This window comes from Lipotes vexillifer, unplaced genomic scaffold (genome assembly GCF_000442215.2).
Source record: "Lipotes vexillifer unplaced genomic scaffold, Lipotes_vexillifer_v1.1 scaffold670, whole genome shotgun sequence".
Lineage (NCBI taxonomy): Eukaryota > Metazoa > Chordata > Mammalia > Artiodactyla > Lipotidae > Lipotes > Lipotes vexillifer.
Window position 1 is genome coordinate 355,351 of NW_006778108.1, and position 17,882 is coordinate 373,232.

Consider the following 17,882-nt stretch of genomic DNA (forward strand, 5'->3'; position numbering starts at 1 on the left):
TTTTGCGGTACACGGGCCTCTCACTGCTGCGGCCTCTCCCGCTGCGGAGCACAGGCTCCGGTTGCGCAGGCTCAGCGGCCATGGCTCACGGGCCCAGCCGCTCCGCAGCATGTGGGATCCCCCCAGACCGGGGCACGAGCCCGCGTCCCCTGCATCGGCAGGTGGACTCCCAACCACTGCGCCACCAGGGAAGCCCGAGAGAGAGATTTCTTAAATCTACAGTGCACATGCATCTCCTGGGCATCTTATTAGACGACAGGCCCTGAGGCTGGGCTGGGATTCTGCGGTTCAGACATGTCCCAGGTGATGCGGCTGCTGCCCTACAGATCACCTTTGCAGGAGCGTGTGCAGCAGAGAGGAAGGAGCACCAGATTCACAGCCAGGGCACCTGGGCTACTGCTCTCCTCAGGCTTCCCCCCAAAGCAGTGCATGTGGCAGATCTATGCTCCAAAGAAGGCCAAATAATAACTCCCATCTGCCAGCTCTTCTTATTGTGTGACTTCAACTGTCCTCCCATTGAGAGGCGGGGCCTGCATTCATTCCCCTTAGCGTGGGCTGGCCTTGCGACCACCAAGGAAGTGAGGCTGTGACTTCTGAGGTTAGGTCATGAAAGGCGATACAGTTTCCTCTGGTTCTTTTGGGGTGTTCCATCTTGGAAACCAGCCACGCTACTGGGGAGAAGACCAAGCATCCACAGAGAGCCCCAGGTGAAGAGCCATTGAGCGCCAACAGCCCCAGCTGAGCTCCCAGCTGACAGCCCACAGCAACTCGCCAGCCACAGAAGCGAGCTGTACTTTAAAACACCCCAGATCAACCCTCCTACACTGTTGGTGGGAATGTAAATTGGTGCAGCCACTATGGAGAACAGTACGGAGGCTCCTTAAAAAACTAAAGATAGAGCTACCATATGATCCAGCAATCCCCCTCCTGGGCATAAATCTGGAGAAAACCATAATTCAAAAAGATACACGTACCCTGGTGTTCATAGCAGAACTATTTACAATAGCCAGGACATGGAAGCAACCTAAATGGCCAGTGACAGAGGAATGGATAAAGGAGATGTGAGATAGATTGATAGGTATATACACACACCCATATACATACAATGGAATATTATTCAGCCATAAAAAGGACTGAAATAATGCCATTTGCAGCAACGTGGATGGACCTAGAGATTATCATACTAAGTAAGCCAAAGCCAAATATATGATATCACTAATATATGGAACCTTAAAAAAATGATACACATGAACTTATTTATAGAACAGAAACAGACTCATAGACTTAGAAAACAAACCTATGGTTACCAAAGGGGAAAGGTCGAGGGGGAGGGTGGCGGTAGGAGGGATAAATTAGGAGTTTGGGATTAACATACACACACTAGTATATATAAAATAGATCATCAACAAGCACCTACTGTATAGCACAGGGAACTCTACTCAATATTCGGTAATAACCTAAATGGGAAAAGGACCTGAAAGAGAATACATATATGTATATATATAACTGAATCACTTTGCTGTATACCTGAAATTAACACGACATTGTAAATCAACTATACTCCAACATAAAAAAAATTTTTTTTTTTAATAAATAAATCCTAGTTCCATCTAGGAAGTGGTTCCTCTCCTTCCAGTCAGGTTGCCCCATCTGAAAATACGTGGAGTAGAAATAAACTGTCCCCACTGAGCCCTGCCCACGTGGCAGACTCATGAGCAAAATAAATAATCACTGTCCCTTTAAGCCTTTAAGCCTGAAGGCTTGGGTGTATTTTTCATGCAACAATAGTATTCGGAACATGGCTTTAACTACTCCCCAGGTCTTCTTTTCACTCTGTACACCCTCTCTGCACAAGCTGATTGCTCCCATTATTTAAATTACCATCTGCTTGGACTCTCCCCTTCTGACCTATAAAGCTGTAAGTCTAACTGCCTACCATATATCCCCAATATATACAAATCTTTATCTCCTCCTCTAGCTCCGTCTCCACCCCAGCCTTAAATACATTTCTCCTTGTTTATCTGGTGCCACCATCAATTTGGTCAATTGAGCCAACATCCCCTGACCCCAATGCTAACATCAAGTAGGTGATGTCATCAACCTAATTCCCTCGACATCTCAGGTTTACGACCTTCCTCTGCATTCTCATGGGCTCCCACTACCCAGTTTATGTCCTCAGTGTCTCCACCAAGAGTTGTTCCAATTGTTTCTATGTGAATCTGTTGTTTCTGAGGCCCACCCCCATCACTATCAAGTTGATCTTACCCCTTCGATTGCTTTGAGAATAAAGTCTAAGAATAGCTTGGAATGCCCCTCATGCCTTGGTCCCAGCCTACTGATCAAACCTTGCGTCCTATATTAACTACCTTGTTCTGAGTTTATATATTCTCACAATCTCAAACTTCATGGGGTCCCCCAAATGCACTCTGCCCTTTCATCTCAGTGTATCTTTACACATGTTCTCTCTGGCTAAAATTGTTTCTTTCACCCCCTTCTTCCCATCCTCTCTGTCCTTCTGATCCCAACTCAGACATCACCTCCTCCAGGAAGCCCTTTCCGAACCAGGTTTCTCTCTCTTGCTACTGCTGTACATGGTTCTGTTGTTGAACTTCTCACATTTTACTGCAATCTTCTATTTACATGACTGCCTTGCTTGTAGACTAGTGTTTCTTTTTTTTTTTGGCAGTGGCATATTTTGCATATTAATAGAGTGGCTTAAATAAGACAGTTGTAGAAACTGAAAGACAGGAAAGAAAAAAATGAATCTATGGGATATCTCGATATCATTTTTCTGTTTTACCATAGGTACCATTTTTTTCAAGGTAACAGTAGTTTTTTTTTTTAATTGCACACATCTATAAACCTAATAAATAGGTTTTTTCTATTTTTTATGATTTAAAAACTTTTTTTATGGTACGCGGGCCTCTCACTGTTGTGGCCTCTCCCGTTGCGGCACACAGGCTCTGGACGCACAGGCCCAGCCACTCCGTGGCATGTGGGATCTTCCCGGACCGGGACACGAACCCGTATCCCCTGCATTGGCAGGCGGACTTTCAACCACTGTGCCACCAGGGAAGCCCTCTATTTTTTTTTATACAGCATGTTCTTATTACTCATCCATTTTATACACATCAGTGTATACATGTCAATCCCAATCTCCTAATTCATCACACCACCATCCCCACACCCCTGCCGCTTTCCCCCCTTGGTGTCCATATGTTTGTTCTCTACTTCTGTTAGACTAGGTGTTTCTTAATGTATGTTAATCCAGACCAACAACGTCAGCAACACCTGGGAAGTTTTTTAGAAATGCATATTCTCAGGCCCTGCCCCAGATATACTGAATCAGACATTCTGGTGTTGGGCCCAGCAATATACGTTTTAACAAGTCCTCCAGGGAAGTCTGGTGCACACTGGGCTTTCAGAACCATTGTTCTGCACCAGTTGGACAAACATTAGAATCACCTGGGAAGTTTTCAAACATCCCAACCCAATTAAATCCAAGTCTCTGGGCATGGGACACAGGTAGCAGTACTTTTTCCCAGGGAATTCCAATGTGCAAACAAGGTTGAAAAACACTAACCTAGATTCTTTCTATTCAGAGTGTAGTTGCCAGATCAGCAGCATAAGCATCATCTGAGAACTGGTTAGACACACAGCATTTCAAGTTACTTCCCAGACATACTGAATCAAAATCTTCACTTTAACAAGATTCCCAGGTGATTTAGGAGGGCGGCCAAGATGGCGGAGCACAAAGACCCTAAGCTCACCTCCTCTCACGAGCTCACAAAAAACAACTATCTGCAGACAACCATCGATGAAAATGACTGGAACCTACCAGATAAGATCTACATTTAAAGACATAAAGAAGGAACCACAATGAGATGGGTCAGAGGGACGGATTTGCGATGTAACCAAATTTCATACCCCCAGGACGGCGACCAACAAACAGGAGAATAATTATATTGCAGAGGTTCTCCCACAGGAGTGAGAGTGTTGAGCCCCACGTCAGGCTCCCCAGTCAGGGGTCCAGCAGCGGGAAGATGAGCCCCCAGAGCATTTGGCTTTGAAGGCCATTGAGGCTTAATTGAAGGAGCCCCAAAGGACTGGGGGGAATAGAGACTTCACTTTTAAAAGGCGCACACAAAATCCCATGCACACTGGGACCCAGGGCAGAAGCAGTAATTTGATAGGAGCCTGGGCCAGACCTACCTGCTGGTCTTGGAGAGTCTCCGGGAGAGCAGAGTGGGTGGAGGATGGGGGCGCACAGCTGTGGCTCACCCCGGGGGACGTGAACACTGGTGGCAGATACATCGAGGAACATTCAGCCACAGGAACACTGCTACTGGAAGCTAATACCTTGGCTCATTTGCACTGAGATCTGGCATCACCCAACAGCCCGCAGGCAACAGGGCTGGGACGCCTCAAGCCAAACAACTAACTGAGCAAGGACACAGCTCACCCATCTGCAGACAGGCTGCCGAGAGACTAAAAAGCCCACACCTGCCCCTGGACACGCCCCTAGACGTGGCCCAGCCCACGCGAGGGCCAGGACCCGGCCCCACCCACCAGTGGGCAGGCACCGGCCCCGCCCACCAGGAAGCCTGCGCAAGCCTCTAGTCTAGCCTCACCCACCAGGAGGCAGACATCAGAAACAAGAAAACTGTAATGCTGCAACGCAAGCCAGACCCTGCCCTGGGGCCGGCTGTGCCCTGGCTCTGCCCACTAGCAGGAAAACGCAAACTTGAGGACACCCCAGACCCTATACCCAGCTGTATCAGGAACTGGCCCCCTACCAACCCAACAACAGTGATCTGAAACGAGCTCTGGGATCCCTGGGCCCTGCAGCCAGACTTCAGGAACCAGCTCTGCGTGCCAGTAGTCCGACACTAACCCGAGGACCTGGCTTCACCTGCTAGTGGGCGGGCAACACCCTGGAGTCTTCAGTACCCTGACTCCACCCACCAGTGAGCCAGCACTAGCCCCGGGGCCCCCTAGGATCCCGCAACCAGCCACCTCCTGACCAGGCCCCACAAAACAGCAGCAGCTAGCGGCATCCACACAAGGCAGGGCCTGGCAACCAACTGGACTAGAGGCTGACCAAGCCCACCAGACTGCCCACATAGTCAGCCCACCACAACAGAAGGACCCCTGAAGCCCTCTTAGGGGGCACCCCTAGAGCATATAGCTTGGGTGACAAGAGGGGAGTGCACTGCAGGGATGCATAGGACACCTCCTACAGGCGGCCACTTCTCCAAGGCTGAGAAACGGATCTAACCTACCACATGCATAAAAACACAAACAGCAACTCAGACAAAATGAGGTGGCAGAGGAACATGTTCTAGACAAAGGAGCAAGATAAAACCCCAGAAGAAGAGCTAAGCAAAGTGGAGACAGGCCATCTACCCGCGAAGGGGTGATTTGAATGCACGCTGAAGTTCGAGAAGCACCATCTCATACATCTCTGTATCCCAGCTCCTAGCAAAGAGCTGGGAGCATAAGAGCCACTTGATCGATTCTAAAAGGAAATATTAATAAAAATGTCGATTCTACTTCTCATGGTTTTGGAGAATAAAATGGGAATTTATAGTAAAGTGCTTTGTAAACAGCTTTATAAACATGAGGTACCAATATCAACTGATACATAAAGAGTTCAGTAGGCCATTCATTCCAAAGTGTTTAATAAGTGCCTGCTATCTGCCAAGTATAGCTTTAGGCACAAAAGATTATAGTGAACAGGAAAGACCCAGCCTCCAAAGTCTAGTGGGAAACACAGATATTAAACACACAATTACATACATGATGAATTCATAATACAATTGTGACGGATGCTGCAAAAATGGAGTACACAGTGTTGTGAGTACACTTCTCTTTGACGTGTGGGTTTTGCCTCGAGTTCCCTCTGAGGAATATACCAGGGAAAACCAGTGATTAGAGTCAAGGGGCCTGGATATAAGACTTTGACTTAGGAGGGCAAACTGGAGGCAGGTGGTCCAAAGGTACAAACTTCTAGTTAGAAGATAAGTAATAAGTACTAGGGATGTAAGGTACAACGTGATGACTGTAGCTCACACTGCTGTATGATACACAGTAAAGTTGTTAAGAGAGTAGATCCTAAGAGTTCTCATCACAAGGTGAAATTTTTTTCTTCTTTCTTTTCTTTTTATTGTACCTATATGAGATGATGGATGTCAGCTGAACCTATCATGGTCAACGTACATCAATATTTGTACATCAAACCGTCATGCTGTACGCCTTACACTTCAACAGCGATGTATGGCAATTACTTCTCAATAAAACTAGAAAAAGAAGACTTTGACTTAGTTTGGGTTCCCCTGAAAGCAGAGCCTGAGCTGAGGAGTTGGGTGCAGAGAGCTTAGGTGTAAGGAGATCCTGTGAAACACAAATGAGGGAAAGGGGAAAAGGGGAGCCAATAAAGGGAATATCCGTGAGGAGCTGGGGCTCAATATCACTGGGGACCCTCTGGGAAATGGTGTGGGACGTACCTCAGAATCATGTCAGGAATCTGAAGTGTCTATCCAGTTCCCCAGTGCTTGAGGGTTCCCAGGAGGCACTTACTCTCCCACACTCCCAGGTTATTCCTTTGAGCAGCTGAGCCCCATCACTGGAACAGTGGTTCTCAGACCACCAGCAGTAGCAGGATTACCTGGGAACTTGTTAGAAGTGCAAATTCTCAGGTCGCATCTGAGACCTAGTAAATCAGAGTATCTGAGGGTGGAGCCCAGCAATGTTTCCACAGCCTTTCGGGGGATTCTGATGCCCACTGGAGGTTGAGAACCACTCTGTTGAAGAAAGGCCCCCCGGGCAGAAAAGAAGAGAGACCAGGACCTGAGATGGGAAGCTGAGACCTCCCTGAGGAGCATCCGCTGCCACTTCAGGTGAATTCAGCTGGGCTGTGAGGCTCTGGCGTGGATATCAACAGCATCTACCACAGGCTACCTGATTTTCCCTCATATAATCTGGGTTTTTTATTCATGTAGCCACTGAAATTTAGGAAACCACTCCACTTTGTCAGGCACACTAGTCAGGGCTCCAGCCATAATGAGAACAAGACAGACATGCCCCAGCCCTTGTGAAGTTTGTAGACTAATGGGGAAGAGAGTTGTATGCGATCTGGTCTGAAAGGTAGGACAGATTCCCTGAAGCTTTTCAACGTTAATGTTCATCCGAATCACCTCAGCATTGTGTTAAACCGTAGAGGTGGTTAAGCAGGATTGGGGTGGTGGTCCAGGGACCACATTTTGAGGAGAAAGGCCCTGAAGGATGCTGATGCTGAGACCTGAAGGATGCTTACTTAATAGGTGGCCAGGTTAAAAATAGGTAGGATGTCTGTTCTGGTTTGCCTGGGTCTGAGGGGTTTCCTGGGATGTGGGACTTTAAGTGGCCAAACTGGGCCGGTTGGCCACCTAGTAAGAAGCAGGGGGAGGGGAGGGTGGAAGGTGGGGGAGGAGTAGGCCAAGGGTTTATGAAGCCCTTGAGGTAAGAACATGCTATGTGACAGAAAAGGAAGAAGCCAGTGAGACTGGGAAGGTGCAGGGAAGAGTCTGACGAGTGTCTTGTAAGCTTGGGTAAAGCAAACTTTGGTGTATAATCACATTTCTGAGCCTACCACAGGGGGCTCTTGTTTGAGTACTTGAAACACGGCTAGGGCAACTGAGGAACTTTTAAATGTATTTCGTCTTCATTGTAAATTTAAATAGCCACATGTGGCCTGTGGCTACCATATTGGACAGTGCAGGTGCAGAGAATGGATTGATTGGAGACAGGCAAAAGTGGATACTGGGATACCGATAGAATAACTCCTTCAGGCGAGAAATGATGTTGGCTTAGATGAGGTGGTGGCAGCAGGAAATGGAGCAAAATATTATGCCTGGCTCAGAAAATATAAAAATATAAGGGGTGAGAAAATGAAGCTGAGGATAATTCCTAGGTATCTGCTTTGAACAACTGGATATATGGCAGGGCCATGTACTGTGGAGAATCAGGTTTGGGGATAGTGTGAGGAAAAGGTAGTGAGTTTGAAGTGTCTGTGAAACATTCAACGGAGATAACAGAGTGGGAAGCTGCATGTGCAGGTGGGGGTCTCAAAAGAGAGCTAAGGTGGTGTTTGTTCTACTCAAAATGGGCATCCCCTGACTCCAACCTGCTGGTTCAAACTGGAATTCCATCTTTAAACAGCCCTACTCCTCCGTGGTTGGTGTGTGTGTGGCGGGGGGTGGGGGCACATGACACAGGTGGGCCATATTTTGGTAACTACGGTGACTGGCCCAAGGGTGGGCATCCAACTCGAGCACAAGTACTCAGAGCTCTTCCTGAACTTTTAAACTTGGGACCAGAAAGACAGATGCTTAGTGATTCCCAGGCTAGGAGCTCTTGGCAGCTATGTTTCTACCATTTGGAAAAGCTAATGTGGGGTAAGTAAGAGGGCACACAGAGAGAAGCAGAGGCAAAAGAAAGAGAAAGAAAGACAGATGTGGAGGCCCTTTTGCATGGTCTAAGAACTACAACGTAACTGTAACCTATTCTTGACTCTTAGTTAATTAATCAACCCAATTTATGGGCATTTCCTTATGAGGCACCAGGATAGGCTTTGAGGGAGTCCTAAAAAGGCATAGACCTTTGCCTAAAAGAACTCACTGTCTAGTTTGCGGGACAGAAACTGTGATAAAAGCTTAATAGCAGTAAAACCGGATGGTGCTACAACAGAGGGCAGACCTGAAGACATAATGTGGTTTTTACACTACTTTTTACTTCATTTTCCACACCCAGTAAGTTGTCAAAACCTAACAGCTCTAGAGGAAAACATCTGTTAAGTCCATTTCTCTCATAAAGCTTGTAAAAGTCTGTAAATAGCTTCAACTGAATGCTATCACAGTGAAAAATAAAACCAAACATTTTTAAACACCCAAATTATCAAATAAGATTAATAGAAAATGCCATTAAGTAAATAAAGAAATAAGCCTAGGACAAGGATTGCTAGTAAATTAGGTCTTTCCTACTTAGATTAATCTCTTTCAACTCAAGGCCTTTAAATTTCATGGTAATTAATGAAAAGCTTAGTTTGCATTACCTTTTTTTTTTTTTTTTTTGCGGTATGCGGGCCTCTCACTGCTGTGGCCTCTCCCGTTGCGGAGCACAGGTTCTGGACGCGCAGGCTCAGCAGCCATGGCTCACGGGCCCAGCCGCTCTGTGGCACGTGGGATCTTCCCGGACCAGGGCACGAACCTGCGTCCCCCGCATCGGCAGGCGGACTCTCAATCACTGTGCCACCAGGGAAGCCCTGCATTAACATTTTTATAGAAATAAGTCCCCAGGTTAAAACCCTCTGGTGGCTCCCATCACAGTTAAGGGGAAAAAAATCAGATTCTGTGCCACGGCCTTTAACTCACTCCATCATTTTTTCTTGCCCTTTTGCTACCTCATTTCCTACCACCTTCCCACTCTTACCCTCACTCTCTCTACTCCACCTACACTGGCCATATTTATGTTTCTAGAATGACCTTTTCGCTCACTGGAATGTTGTTTCCCCAGATATCTTCTGGTCTGGGCTTAAAAAAACAACTTCCCTCCCAACCCATCTCTCTCTGTGAAATAACCCTGATTTATTTTCCCTCTGAATATATGACCTATTTATGTTCACAGTTTATTTTCTGCCTTGATTACTAGAATATAATCCCCATGAGGGCTGAGATCTTGGCTCTTTCACCACTATATTCTCAGGAGTCCAGAATAGTGCCTTGCTCGTGGTAGACTCTCCAAGCAATAGTGAAACAGCATGAGGCAAAATGTTTTTACCTTTACGTGTCTCTCATATTTTACGTGGGAAGAGTTAACTTCCCAGAAGACTTCAGTCTTGCCTTATTGGCTCAAACTGGATCACATGTTTACTTCTGGACCAATCGCCAGCAAAGAAAAGTGGGCTTGTCATGATAGGATTCGACCAATCCTAACCCGTCCTTGGAGAGGGGGGGCCGGTCTTCCTGGAAATCGAGGGATTGCCGCTCGCTACCTGAAAACAAAATTGGAATTCTATTAGCAGGGGAAGAGGGGATACGGCTAACGTACAGGTAAACATCAGTGTCAGTTATCATGCCTGGTGTCCTGATATGACTTCAGGTTGAAGTCATATCACTTGGAGACCATGAAGAATGCTTTTGCATGTTGCATAGGACCACACCTATTGCTTTGCATTCTTTAATTCACCCACTCATTTGTTGATTCATTCACACAAACACCTTTGAGCACCTATTGTGTCAGGCTGTATAAAAATCTAGGGATACAAAGAATCAGACAGTTCTTATTTTAGGAGCTATCACAGTCTATTGAATAGATGAGCAGTTATACAAACAGTTATGATACCGTATGTTAAGTGCTTTAGTAGCAGGAAGTGGAAATTGCATTTAGACGTGGGAAGAGTTACCAAATCTCCAAATAGGGGGGGATTCAGCAAACATGTGTTGAATGAATAATGGGTGATTAAATGACCAAACAAAAGAAATAAATGAGTACACATACATTAAGAAAGCTTAAACTGGCACTTCGTGTTAATGTCTATATTCTACAGGGGGAATGAATCATAGAGATATATGCCCAGATCCACATCAATGCCACTTTTATTTTTTCTTTAAACCTTGGTAAAGATAAAAGGGAGAGGCTGATAGGAGAGCTAGAGCATTGCTTGACTAATTAAATTCAAGCTTTGGTTACCTCAGGTGACCTAACTGGAAAAGAGTCCTCAAAGAAAAGAACCTGCTCTGTGTAGCGTGTATTTTCTTTTTAAAGCAATGTTTTCTTAAACTTTGAATGGATGTAACAATATCTCCCCAACAACAATTTTCTAGGAGGCGATATTTATACTAACTAATTATGCAAGACCCTTGTAGCAAAATGCCATAACAGCATTGATTCACCCACACTTCTCACACTTCATCAATGTAATACCCCATATTAATAAAGGACAAAAATCACATTATGACCTCAACAGATGCATAAAAAGCATTTGACAAAATCCAACATCCCTTCATGATAAAAACTCTCAAGAAACTGGGAGTAGAAGGGAATTTTCTCAACCTGATAAAGGGCATCTACAAAAAACCCACAGCTATAATCATACTTAATGGTGTTATGTTAGAAAATGACATTACAGTAAAAAGACTAAATACTTTCTCCCTAAGAACAAGACAAGGATCTCCACTTTCGCCCCTTCTTTTCAACATTGTATTAGAATTTCTAGCCAGGGAAATTGGGCAAGAAAATTATATAAAAGGCATCCAGATTGAAAAGGAAAAAGTAAAACTTTCTCTATGTGCAGATGACATGATCTTATATATAGCAAATCTTAAGAAATCTATAAAACTATTAGAACTAATAAATAAGTTTAGCAAAGTTACAGGATGTAAGAACCATATAAAAAAATCAATTGTGTTTCTATATAGTAACAGTAAACAAACTGAAATGATATTAAGAAAACAATGCTATTTACAATAACATCAAAAATAATAAAATACCTAGGAATAAGTTTAACAAAAGAAGTACGAGACTTATACTCTGAAAACTACAAAACATTCTTAAAAAAATGAAAGACCCAGATAAGCAGAAGGACATCCCATGTCAATGCATTGAAAGATAATATGTAAAGCTGGCAATATACCCCAAATTGATCTACAAATTCAACTCAACCCCCATTAAAATCTCAGTTGGCTTCTTTGAAGAAATTGATAAGCTGTTTCTAAAATTCCTATTGAAATGAGAGGATAGCCAAAACAATCTTGCAAAAGAAGAACAAACTTGGAGTACTCACACTTTTTTATTTCAAAAGTTACTACAAAGCTACAATAGTCAGAACAGTGTAGTACTGGCGTAAGGACAGGCTTACAGGTGAATGGAATAGAATTGAGAGTTTAGAAATAAACCCATAAATCTATAGTCAACTGGTTTTCAACAAGGGTGCCAAGACCATTCAATGGAGAAAAGGAGAAAGAATAGTCTTTTCAACAAATAGTACTGAGAACTATATATCCATATGCAAAGAACAAAAAGAACAAAAACAGACAAACAAAAAACTGAACCCCTACCTCATACCACATTGAAAAATCAACTCAAAATGTATCAGAGGCCACTGTTAAGAATTAAAACTATAAAAGTCTTAGAAGAAAATATAGGTGTAAATTTCATGACCTTGGGTTAGGCAATATTTTCTCCGATATGAACCTCAAAGCACAAACAGCAAAAGAACAAGTAGATAAACTGGATTTTATAAAAATTAAAACATTTGCACTTCAGAGGACACCATGAAAAAAAATGAAAGGACAACCCACAAAATGGGGGAAACTATTTTCAAACCGTATATCTGATAACAAATTGTATCCAGAATACATAAACAGACTCGTAACTCAATGATAAAAGACAAATTACTCAAATAAAATATGCACAGAAAATGTGAATAGACATCTCCCAAGAAAATATACAACAGGGCTATAAGTACATGAAAAGATGCTCAAGTCACTAAACACTAAGAAAATGCAAAAGGCAGACTCAAAAGGCCACATATCACATGATTCCACTTATATGAAGTGTCCAGAATAGGTAAATTTATAGAAACAGAAAGTAGATTCATAGTTGCTTGGGGTGTGGGTGAGGGGTTGTTGGAGGGAGATAGGAATAACTTGTAATTGGTACGGTTTTTCTTTCTGGAGTGATGAATATGTTCTGGAATTAGATAGTGCTGATGTCGGCACAATTTTGTGAATACGCTAAAAAATCACTAAGTTGTCTTTCAATAAGTGAACTGTGTGGTATTTAAATTATATTTCAATAATGCTTGTTGTGGGGTGGTTGGGGTTTTTTTGTTTGTTTGTTTTATGAAAGACAGACAAGCCTGTTTCTTCCATGGAGAGCTTATTGACTAAAACTAGTTAAAAGCCATATAGAGAAAATCAATCGTATAAGGCAGTCACCATGGTTTGGATGTTAGCGACTTTTGGTTTCACAGCTAAAAGCCACCATTTGAGAAAAGCCCAACCAGTGCAGTGTTTGTTGCAATTTTCAGTAGCAAGAATTGATTTGGACTTGTACGTGCAAACTTCAGCCCCAACTCAGAAATCCTGTCTCTTTCCATTTTTATACCCAAATTCTTGATTTTTATTCAGCCTGAAATACTGCACTCTTCACCAGGGTGTCTCAGCCTTGCAGCCTCCCCACCGACACACACACCAGGGCTGCCCTGTCTGCTGTCCTTGACCTCCTCCTCGTTCCTTATCTGCCACTCTCCCTGCCCAGCCTGTCCTGGGTCCGGGCCAGCTCCCTGCCTGGCCCACCTGCCTCTCTAGGGAAAGCCACCTTCGAGTTCTTCCAAGTTCTGTCTCTAAAACCCACAGTCACCTGTTTAGCTTCCTTCCTGCACAGTAATTATACTGTATTCATAGCCTGATTTGACATTTCCATAGAAAAATGCAATTATAGCAACCCGAAAGGCGGAAATAACCTGCTTATGATATTTGAGGGGAAAAAAAATCAGTTTTGAGATGTGCTTCAGCTAAATCTCTCAGAACAGTGTTCCCAAATGCAGTTGGGCGCTTATTTCCTTCACCTAAACATTAAACCTTGCGCAATTTTGAGCATTAAGTTTTTAAAACTCTTTTTAGGAGAACTCACACTGATCCACTTAGAACCTTACAAAGAAGAGTGTTTCATTGGAGGTAAAAGATGAGAAGACGCCTATGAAAGCTCTTATAAACTCATTCATGCAAAAAAAAAAAAAAAAAACCAAGTGCTGATTAGTAGACTATGATTTACATTTTCCACATTTTAAATTAGTAACAGAGGGAACAGAGTGTCCTGTTGATTCATTTCCATTTGCCATCCCCTGCTGGCTAGAAACTTTTCAGAATTTCAATAATGATCTTCTGCTATACCTACCTACCAATAGATACTATTTTTTGAGTATTTAATAAATGTCAGCATTGTGCTAAGTGCTTAATACGCATTTTCAAGTCATACGGGCCTGGGTTCAAATTGTGATTTCACAACCTGCTAGTTGTATGACTTTGATCTTCAAGCCCAGGTTCTTCATCATTTCTAAACAACAAAATGCTCTATGAATTTGAAATATTATCATAACTTTGCTTTATCATGAGGCTTTCGCATCTGCTTTGCTTGACAGATATGAAATCTTCCTGTGTTTACAGGAGACCGTCAGACAACAGGGTGTTATCCTTAAAGGTTTTACGTGAACTTGAGGACCTGAGTCCTTGGGTGCCAGAGTGGGGCCCCAGAATCTTCAACGGACTAGATGCACCAATGCTGTTTCCCCTAGAAGCCCTTCCAAACATTCTTCTACCTCACCAGGACTTTTGTTTTTCTCTAGCCAATCATCACTTTGGATGCAGCTCAGTCCAAGGACAGCTTTAATTAATGAGCCAGCTTTCTGGCGTTGATAAGAATTGCTAGGTGAAGGTCAAGTGTGCAGGGCAGTTTTCATTAAATACACTAAATATGGTTGCCATTTAAAATGATATTGTCTATCTCTTGCTGAGCTGCCATTTTATTACAAGAGAAGTGATGGCCTTCCAAATTCAGAAGCAACAGTAAAAAGTCTACATGGGGAGAGATGTTTATTTGTATCCCAACTGTTAAAATTAAACAATGCCTCTGCTTGTTTACCAAGGTAAAACCAAGTGACATCCCTGTGGGTGCTCTGCTAAAGGACCCCTCTAAACCTCCGTGTCCCTGACGCTCATTCTGGGACTCCTGATCCGTTCTCATGACAACTGGGTATCAGACATTTTGGGTGATGCACCACAATCTATAAAAAACTAAAATAGAATCATAACAGCATTAAAAAATTTCTTTACTATTATTTCTATTTCCATGTATTTATGTTTATTATTTGAATTATTTATTTATATTATTTTCACAGCATTTTTCATGTTACATAGAGCTTTTATTGTTTTAGAAAGGTTAAATTTTTGGAGCTTTTATAGGTTTTTTTTTTTTTTTTTTCCTTGCCTATCAACATCTCACACCAGAGTGGTATGTTTGTTATAATCTACATTACACATCATCACCACCCAGAGTCTATAGTTTACATCAGGGCTCACTGTTGATGTTGTACATTCTATGGGCTACGGACAAATGTATAATGACACATATCTACCATTATAAAATCATACAGCATAGTTTCTCTGACCTAAGAATCCTTTGTCCTCTGTCTATTTATCCCTCCCACCTCTACCCCGTCAACTCCTGGCAACCACACTGATTTTTTACTGTCACCACAGTTTTGCCTTTTCAAGAATGTCATATAGTTGGAATCATACAGCATGTAGCCTTTGCAGATTGGTTTCTTTCTCTTAGTAATATGCATTTAAGGTTCCTCTGTGTCTTTTTATGGCTTGAAAGCTCATTTCTTTTTAGTGCTGAATAATAAACTGTGGATGGACCACAGTTTACTTATACATTCACCAACTGAAGGACACCTTTGGTTGCTTCCAAGTTTTGGCAATTATGAATAAAGCTGCTATAAACATCTGTGTGGAGGTTTTTGTGTGGACATACATTTACAAGCCCTTTGGGTAAATACCAAGGAGCACAACTGCTGTATTGTGTGGTAAGAATGTGTTTAGTTTTGTGAGAAATTTCCAAACTGTCTTCCAAAGTGGCTGTGTCATTTTGCATTCCCACCAGCAATGAATGAGAGCTCCTGTAATCCCAAATCCTCACCAGCATTTAGTGTTATCACTGTTCTGGATGTGGCCATTCTAACAAGCGTGTAGTGATATCTCACTGTTACCTTAATTTGCAATTCCTTAATGATATACGATGTGGAGCATCTTTTTGTGTGTGTGTGTGTGGTACGCGGGCCTCTCACTGTTGTGGCCTCTCCCGTTGCAGAGCAACAGGCTCCGGACGCGCAGGCTCAGCGTCCATGGCTCACGGGCCTAGCTGCTCTGTGGCACATGGGATCTTCCTGGACCGGGGCACGAACCCGTGTCCCCTGCAACGGCAGGCGGACTCTCAATCACTGCGCCACCAGGGAAGCCCAGCATCTTTTCATATACTTCTTTATCATCTATATATCTTCTTTGGAAGGAGCATATTCTTTTCTATTTCTATTTATTTAATTACAATATTTGACAAGTGATTTATTTACACATATCTAAATATTTACATCTTAAAATCCCAATGAGTGAAACCATAGGCACCAAATGAGTGAATTGCTGGAGAGATTATCATATCTTTTAACAGAAGGACCACCAGTCCATAAACATGGGAACCAAACTTCAACATTAGCACTAAATACTGGCCCTCCTGAGTCAGTTATAAGATACTGAATTTAAAAAGCAATAGACAGAAAGAAAGCAGAATTGTGATTGTGACAAGACACTCATCGTTACAGCAAAAATACTTAGGGTTCGCTCCCCCCAGACTTGCCACAATACGCAACCAAAGAAACTCAGCACACCAGCATGAAACCACAGCATGCCTCGGGCATGTGGAGGAGAAAGGCAGTTATGATGGGGGCTTTTGACCAGGTGGTCTCAGTGCTGAAGGTCACCGTTTTGGTCCAGTCCTAAGCCAAAGGATGGCTTAGTGAGAGCAGGTCTTGTATATAAGGGGATGCAGCTATCCCTGCCAGGTCTGACTTGAAGGAAAAACCTTGTTGTCCCCTTCCGGCCCAGCCAGAGGCATATGGCATTCCTACTCCTATTTGTTAAAAGCAGAAGTTTTCAAAGGAGTAGTGCAACCACCAGCTCCATCACCAGCTACAGGTTGTGTTCACCAGCTACAGGTGAGGGAGGTCCTAATCTTCCTGCTCATTCAGCTTTTATTTTTTTTGCGGTACGCGGGCCTCTCACTGTGGTGGCCTCTCCCGTTGCGGAGCACAGGCTCCAGACGCGCAGGCTCAGCGGCCATGGCTCACGGGCCCAGCCGCTCCGTGGCATGTGGGACCTTCCCAGAACCTGATCCTTCATCTTTGAATGACCTACTCAAGGCTCAAAGTCCCATCAGGAGCACCCAGTTGGCTGGATGGCCCTAAGCCCTACGCTCAGCTCTGGCTGCTAAGATGATGAGAGAGCCAATATCACCCACATTTTTTTTTCTTTCTTAGTGAAAAATGGGCTCTGCCTCTTGTTGATGGGAGGTTCCCCCAAAATTAAGAAATAGGCTCAGAGCAGGGCAGACTACAAATGACAAACATATTGACCCTACCTTCCTTGCCTTCCTTGAAAAATGGCAGTTCTATCCCCTTTTCAGGATCTTTGCGCTTGGAATCCCCTCTGCCAGCTGCTCTTCCCCATTTTAATGTGGCTGCTTTCTTCCCATGTTTCAGTTTGCAGCTCCTCTGACCACATCGAACACTCATCCTCCCTGAAGTCACTGTGATGCACTTCTCCCTTTCTTTCCTAACTCTCACCACGCTGTGAGGGTTATCCTGAACTCCTTGTTTCCCTGTGTATCGTGTCCTGTTTGCTCCACTAGGATGTCATCCATGAGAACAGAGACGCTGGCTGTCCACTGCTCAGTCCTTTCCCCAGCTGTAGACCCACTATGACCACAACTGAATAAATTTGGGGAAGCGCAGATAGACTTAAGGGCCTCCAGATTCTACCCTAATATTCTTTTGCCCCCGTTTAGTACACATACATCTGCTTCCATTTTTCAGCACCTGCATTCCAGTTTAACAGCCTGACTTAACATCTGGCTCCAGCCACCAGCTGGATATTCCAGCTGTTTTCTCGGTCTTCTCCATCCATCGTTCCTTTTGCGTGATTCCCCACTCCAGCCACCAGCCCTGAGACACCAGCCCCAACCCTTTCGAGCACTTCTCCTGTCCATTTTCATCTCAGTTTTGAGAGATG